This window comes from Mus pahari, chromosome 18 (assembly GCF_900095145.1).
Source record: "Mus pahari chromosome 18, PAHARI_EIJ_v1.1, whole genome shotgun sequence".
Classification (NCBI taxonomy): Eukaryota; Metazoa; Chordata; class Mammalia; order Rodentia; family Muridae; genus Mus; species Mus pahari.
In genome coordinates, this window is record NC_034607.1 from 10,597,223 (window position 1) to 10,605,317 (window position 8,095).

At 45.9% G+C, this 8,095-nt stretch overlaps 1 pseudogene; it reads right to left on the bottom strand.

Annotated features, from left to right (window-relative positions):
- The window catches only part of LOC110336039, a 63,104-nt pseudogene extending 57,588 nt beyond the window's left edge, over positions 1-5,516 (bottom strand).
- Positions 5,517-8,095: the final 2,579 nt, after the last annotated feature.

Genomic DNA, 8,095 nt, shown 5'->3' on the forward strand with positions numbered 1-8,095 from the left:
AAGCAAGCCAGTAAAGAACATCCCTTCATGGCCTCTGCATCAGTTCCTGCTTCCTGACCTGCTTGAGTTCCAGTCCTGAATCCCTTTGGTGATCAACAGCAGTATGGAAATGTAAGCCGAATAAACCCCTTCCTCCCCAACTTGCTTCTTGGTCATGATGTTTGTGCAGGAATAGAAACCCTAACTAAGACATATTCCAAAAAGGCCACACCTCCAAATGGTGCCACTCCCTGGTCCAAGAATATACAAACCATCACAGGTGTGTTAAGTACACCTATACTCCCAGGACTTACAAAAAACAAATGAAAGCAGGAGGGTTGTTGAAAGTTGAGGAAAGCCTTGGCTACCTAGTGGATTCCAGCCAGGATTTCAGAGTATGGCTTTATCTCAAAAATCCAAACCAAAAAGAATAGAAGGAAGAGAAAGAGGGGGAGGAATGGAGGAGGGATAAAGGAAAGGAGAAAGGGAAAAATGAAGGTAGGCAAGAAGAGAATGGAAGAAAAAAGATGGCGGAGAGGAAAGAAGGCTGGGGATATAACAGTGGTTAGGCAACTTGCTTAAATGTATACAAGTTCTGGATTCAATTCCCAACACTACACATAGAAGACAAAGGAAGATTGCAGAGTTAAGCACATTTTCTGTGTACTGAAGAAGACAGTGAATACGTGTGTATGTGTGCATAGGGCGGGGTTGTGGGCGTTACCCATAACCAGAAATCAAGCCTAATGTTGGCTTTGAGATTTGAATAGATGGCTGTATCATCTGCTAAGACAAGGAAACTGCTTACTACAGTGCTGGAGATAGAAAAGGAGGGCTGGTAAGTGACATCCAAGACAAGACACAAGAGTGCTCTGGTCTGACTGTGTTTGTGCCTCAAACACATGGGAAGCTGGGTCCCCACTCTCTTCATATTTGGACTGGGCAGAGGTAGAAGTGTCAGCTGTACAGTGAGTTTGAAGCCAGCCGAAGTTACGTAATTCTCCCCCCACATGCAAATAATAAATAAATGTTAATAAACAAACCCTTCCTTCCCCGAGTGGCCTTTGGCAGGCCACTGTGTTTTGTCACAGCACCAAGGCTAAGTACTTAGTACAACAGCACTCTGTAACTACACAAATCACAGCTCATTTTGTAATCTCCCAGCCCCGGGACAGTGTACTTATTCTTTCAGTTTGTTTTGTTTCACATAATCTGGAGCATCTTCTTCTATCTGCCTAAGATCCGATCTCCTGTCAAAAACCTCCCGAGCTTGCTGTCAGCCTTAAAACAAATATTTTGATTTACGGAGGAGCTTAAATCAGATAAGAAATTCTGGGGATGTAGAAACATCCATGATTATCTTAAAGATTAAGCTATTTTCTTAGGGATGCCCCCTGCTACAAACCGCCTTCTTTAAAAAGCTACCTTTCTGCTGACCCATCAGCTCTGAGGGTACAGTGAGTCCCTGAGATCTGGCATCTTTGTAAAAATAGACCCATGGATCAGCAGCCGATAAGAGAGTCCCCAGAATAGACCGGCACGTCCTACTTTAGAACTTCTCAAAGTTTTGAACTCTTTTTTGGGGCGATGGGGGCAGAGGGGAGATGGCAGGGTCTCATTATATAGCCCTGGCTAGCCTAGGACTTGCTATGTAAAGCAGACTGGCCTGAAATTCATAGAGCTCTGATAGGTTCTCCCTTCCGGGTGCTGGTATTAAATGCTCGTGCCACCAGGCTGAGCCTGAATGCTCTGAACTTAAAAACAAATGGGTTACATTTAGTCTTTCATCTGTGGGGAGAAGGGTACACAAGCGCGGCAGCCCTCACGGGGAGGCAGGGGACAAGTTCCAGAGTCATTTTTCTCCTTCTATATTATGGGTTTCCAGGATTGAACTCATGCCATCAGGGGGAGGCAGCAAGAGCCTTCACCCATAGAGGTATCTTACTGGCCTGAACTGTGAGCATTAGCAAGATTCTGGATATTATGTATTAGCCCGAGACGATTTTGTAAAGCGATTTTCTAACATAAGCACAAATTCATCATTTAACATCGCCTTTGTGGGGAGAGGGTCTAACTCCAGCGAGCTTGCCATTATTGATAGTTGGGTGTTTGTGTTATCTCAAGCACTTTCCCACTTATCATCCAGGTCTCATGACAGCAGCAAAATGGACATTATCTCTTATTAGCCATATTGTTAAGAAGACAAAGTAGAGACACAGGGTGAACTAACCTGCTTATGGTTAAATAAAGGATAAAGCTGGTGTTTGGAATTCAGTTCTGAAACTATAAGGAGGAAATGTGGAACAAAGAATTACAGAGTGAATCAATGAACCTTCCACACAGTTACACAGATCACGTGTGTGTGCCACACAGCCATGGAAGAGGACTGAAGTGGGGCATGGTTTTCTAACAGGGGTTTGAGACTGAAGAACAGAATTGTGAGACAATAATGCCAACATTTGGGCCGGAGAGATGGCTCAGCGGTTAAGAGCACTGACTACTCTTCCGAAGGTCCTGAGTTCAACCACATGGTGGCTCACAACCATCCGTAATGAGATCTGACGCCCTCTTCTGGTGTGTCTGAAGACAGCTACAGTGTACTCACATACATAAAATCAATCAATCAATCAATCAATCAATCTTTGGGCCGGAGTGAGCAGGGGTACAGAGTTCAATTCCCCACAACCATATGATGACTCACAACCATCTGCACAGCTACAGTGTACTCATATACATAAAATAAATACATCTTTAAAAAAATGATGCCAATGTTTGATTCTTGGTATAATAGGAAAGAACGGGAATGAGGCACAGGAAAGGAAAATGACAGATTCTGTCATAAGAAGCAAGTGACGAGGCCCCAGGGTATGTCGGGATCAGATGAACGAGGCCAGGGACTGTGAACGAAGTAGGTAGATGGTAGACCTGTGGGGTTCAGAAGCAGGAGAAAAGTCCAAAGAAGGCCAACCCTGCCTCCTCTGACCAGGGAGAGCTAGGTAGATTGGCAGTGCTTTCTGAACTACTCAACAATGGTGTAAAAACATTCCCCTCTATTCACCCACACCTTTGCTACCTTCAATTAATTCGTTTCCAAAAAAGGGACCATTCTATTAACGACACCGACGCCACGGCACCAACCCACCCTACTCAGCTTGGGAAGAGAAAAACAATTCTGTTGCCCAGGAAAGGAAGCAGTCTCCAAAATCTGCTATCATAATGTTTCAGGAAACAAAAAACCTGCCTGCACGAATGGTCAGTAAGTAAAGTCATCCAGCGAGGTTAGCCGGATAGGGGAGGCATTTTATTGTACAATCCTCCAACACAAACATCCCACTCACCAGAACTGCTTTTTTTTGACAGAGACTCTTAGTAAGACAGAGTCGGAGCCAGACGTGGTGGATGCCTGTAATCCCAGTACATGGGAGGTAGAGGAAAGGGGATTGGGAGTTCAAGGCCAGCCTAGGCTATAGGAGACTAGTGTCAGACAACAAGGACTGAATCAGGACCTTTAGAATAGCTCGGTGAGTGAAGGGTTTGCCACGCAGACCTGAGGATCGAACTTTGATCTCTGGAACTTATTATTAGTTTTTTAAGATTCATTTATTTATTTATTATATGTAAGTACACTGTAGCCGTTTTCAGACACTCTAGAAGAGGGAGACAGATCTCATTACGGATGGTTGTGAGCCACCATGTGGTTGCTGGGATTTGATTGAACTCAGGAACCTTCGGAAGAGCAGTCAGTGCTCTTAACCGCTAAGCCATCTCTCCAGCCCAATCTCTGGAATTTAGGAAAGGTGAAAGGAAGTTGATTCCACAGAGTTATTTTCTGACCTCAACACATGGTATACAGACCCCCAAACACACACACACACACACACACACACACACACACACACACACACACACACAACCAATACAGACATTTTTAAAAGATTAAACAGCCATGGGGTAGTTTTCTTTTTTGGGGGGGGGTATAAAAATTTATTATACGTAAAAGAATATTACCACTAATAAATGCAGACAAGCAAAGACACAACAGGACTGGCTGGAAGATGGCAAACTCTTTGGAAAGTGAACAGGTTTAAGTGGCTGGGAGCCTCATGCCAAATACCACAGGGCATCAGGGCAACAAGTGACTGCTGTGTGAATCCACAACACCTCTCCTATTGGAGCAAGGGCCTCAAGGATGCTTTCCAAGGTGGCCCAGGCTCATCTGGAGTCAGGCAGCACCACTGTAAGCAAGACATTTAATTGGAAAATTTCCACCAACTATACATGACCCTTGAGCCACCACAATTCAAATATAAAACATTAAGTTATAAGCTGTGGGAAAAGAAGGTGGCATGAGCCAGAGCTCCTTCAATCCTGGTGGTTCCGTGGGTAAAGGATGGGGATGGTGAGACCAAGCCCCTCCTCTCAGTGTACAAACAATTACTCTGATTGATAGTAAATTGTATTGACAGCAAAATAGACTGAAAAGCAATCGCTACTCTATGTTGGGGTGGAGGTGGAGAAAGAATGAGTCCGTGAAGCCGGAGCGGGCAGTGGGGAGGCTCTGGCCGGGGTGGCCCGGCTGACTTGACTTTTGGCGGCCGCAGGAAGGTCCGATTCTTCTTCTCCTTCTTCCCCTTTGTATTTGCCTGGAAATTTCGCCAACTGTCCACTCGACCATCCCGACTTTCCTCGACGTTTTTCTGCCACTCTCTTTCTCGCTTGGCTTTTTCCTGGGCTTCGATCTCCTCTTCTCTCTGTCGCTTCCTCTCGTGCATTTCTTTGGCTTCTCTCTCTTTCCTTTTAATCTCCAGCTCGGCAAGCAGCTTCATGGTCTGTTTGTAGACTGCCTGTTTGAACAGCTCGGGATCATCTTCCTCCACATTTGTAGGCTTTCCTTCCTTCTTCAGTTGGTTTTTCCCCCCGCTCTTTAACAGTGTGTTCCACGTATTCTTTTCCTGCCTGAATTACATCCAGGGCCCTCTTCTTTTGTTCCTGATCCAGTAGCAACTTGTAAGCTTTGTCCACAGCTTCAAAAGCCTTCTGTGCTCTATCAGCATCGTCCTGGTTTTTGTCAGGATGCACCAAGATGGACAACTGAAAAAACCTCTTTTTTATTTCTTCATCTGTCACTTCAGGATCTATCTGAAGAACCTCAAACGGGTTCAGATTAAAGTAAGAGGAACCAGGACGAGTCAATCTTTCGATTTGATTTTTTGGATGTTAGAAATGAATCTCTCGGGCTGGTGAGATGGCTCAGTGGATAAGAGCACCGACTGCTCTTCCAAAGGTCCCGAGTTCAAATCCCAGCAACCATATGGTAGCTCACAACCATCGGTAACAAGATCTGATGCCCTCTTCTGGAGTGTCTGAAGACAGCTACAGTGTACTTACAAATAATAAATAAATAAATCTTTAAAAAAAAAAAAAGAAAGAAATGAATCTCTCTTCTCTATTTGTTTCACTTCACTGTAGAATGTCATAAATGCCTCCTCTGTGCTGCCTCTGCCACCCGAAGTGCCACTCTCTCCCGAAGCCATCATTTTCCCGGCTCCATGGAGTAGTTTCATGTCTGTAATACCAACATCTTCGAAGCTTCAGAGGTAGGAAGATGAAGCCACAGGTCGATCCTGGCTGTTATTCCCAGACTCTGGGACGTCTTCGTTGTTCTAAGCTCATAACTCTTGTGTGAGACCGCGTATGCATGAGCGTGGTGTGAGGAAGTGCATGGAGAACCCAGAGGGCAACTTTACGGAGTGGGTTCTCTCCCGCCTTTACACGGGTTCTGGGGATTGAACCCTGGCCTTCAGGCTTACTTGGCAAGCACTTTTACCCACAGAGTCATCTCATCCTTCCCTGCTCCTTGATATTTTGAGGCAGCGGCACTCACTGGCCTGGAGCTCACCCAGCAAGCTGAGATGATTGGCAAGTGAGCGCCTGTTTCTGCTTCTCCACTCTTGGGGGTTACAGCGCGTGCCACCAAGACCTGCTTAGTTTTCTTTTCTACATGGGTTCTGAGGGTGGAGCTCAGGCTTCATGCTTGCAAGGTAAAGACTTTCTATCTTCCCAGCCCTATGGGAAAACTCTTTAGCTGCCTTGCTTTACCATGGGGTGGCGGGAAGAGACACGGAGACTTATTTCACTTCCTCAGATAACTCTGCTGAGCTGTGATGGCCCAGAACTAGAAGCCAGATCTCCCACAGAGGTTACATTCTTTCCTTATATCCTCGCTCAATAAGCCACACCCCTCCTCAGTCTCTGCACCATGCTGGGGGAACACTCGTGATTATGCAAGATTATGCAATTGACACTTGCGGAGGAATTTTAGACACATCCCAGGGTAGGCTTGCTCACTGGATGGGGAGAACAGGGGCTTCAAAGAAGCAGGCAGCAAGGCAAGCATGCAGCAGAGCAGCAGAGAGGGGGAGAGGGGGCCTGGACCTAAAAACTACACAGGGCCTCTCCTGACTCTTCCACCAAAGGGGAAGAACTTCCAGAGAGAGAGAGAGAGAGAGAGAGAGAGAGAGAGAGAGAGAGAGAGATATTGATTGATTTCCTAGGACAGGATTTGACTCCAGCTGAGCAGAAATTCAATGCTGGCGCCTACCCAGCTCAGAAATAAGGTCAGTTATTTCAAATTGTGTGTCCCAAGGAAAGCCCAGGTGTCACCAGCAATTATCCTCAATGTCCCACAGCAAGCAGGGTGGGGGCTGGAGCAAGCATGTCCTTCCCCCAGCGTTAGCTTTGAGTTTCCCCGCCTGGCTCTTCTGGGGACAGGTTTACTCCCTGCACTGTAACTTCCAGGTTACCTCAAGTCATCTAAAAATCTCCCTTATCTACTGCAGCGAGTCCTTGTCTGTGTTGCTCTTGTGCAGGGAAATCCTTCTTGGGGAGGGCAAGCCATTGTTCTTGTTTTTTAAAGGAGGCAGTCCATTATGGATTTTTACAATTAGGGTTCTGAAACATGTCATTTGAGCCCCAGGCCTACTCTCATTCAGAGGCCCCTGGGGCTCACACTAGTTACAAAGTACAATGCCCCTAGACTTAGGGAGTGCCCTAGAGAAAAAGGCTCTATGCTGTCCAGGGCCTTAGTGACAGACAGCTAGCTCATGACCTAGCATTTTCTGAATGTTGGAAGTTTTGGTAGTCACAGAATGATAACAAAGGGTTGAAGATATTAAAATGGAAGATTCTGCCTATGTTAAATTCTCTCTTAGCCAGGGTTTTATTGCTGTGCATACATACCATGATCACGGCAACTTTTATAAAGGTAAATATTAGTCAGGAGTCGCTTATAGGTCCAGAGGTTTAGTCCATTATCCTAATGGTGGGGAGCATGGCAGCGTCCAGGCAGACAAGATAGTGGAGAGGTAGCTGAGAGCTCTACATCTGGATCAGCTGGCAGCAGAAGAGAGAGTGACACTGCGCCTGGCTTAGGTTTATGAAATCCCAAAGCCCTAGTGACACATTACCTCCAATCAGGCCACACGTACCTCAAGAAGGCTATACCTCCCATAGCGTCACTCCATGCGAGCTTATGGGGGCCATTTTCATTTGCCAAAACCTCTAAGGGTTACTAGGGTCTGCCCTGCTTCTACTCCAATGAACGGAAACAGGACCTGCCCAGCCCCAAAGCCCCTCAAAGGGGGACAGATCAGGGTTTCCAAGCAGAGTAGAGTGCGAGGACCTTGGCGGTTGTGGAAAATACCAACCTGGGGTTTCTACCCAACCTTTGATTAGTTAGTTTCCAGATAAAAGACACAAAACCTTTATATTCAGGTTAAGCCTTTAAAGCATCAGAGCAGGGGGCAGATATCTACTTCCTAAGTTATTGGTATCTAATTCCCTATCAATAACCTCGAGTTATAACTTGCCATGTTCTGCCTGGGCCACTCTTAGGCCAATTGGCCAGCCCTCGTGGCAATGTTTTCATAACTTACCTACCCCCGTAAAATCTTCTCCTCTCATGGTCCTGCCTCAGACCCCAAGCCCAGGAACCAAAACTCTGCCTACATCTCTTCTGCTTAGCTACAGGCTGTAGGCATCTTTATTCAACCAATAGTGTTTTTTTGTTTGTTTGTTTGTTTTGTTTTGTTTTGTTTTTGTTTTTGTTTTGTTTTGT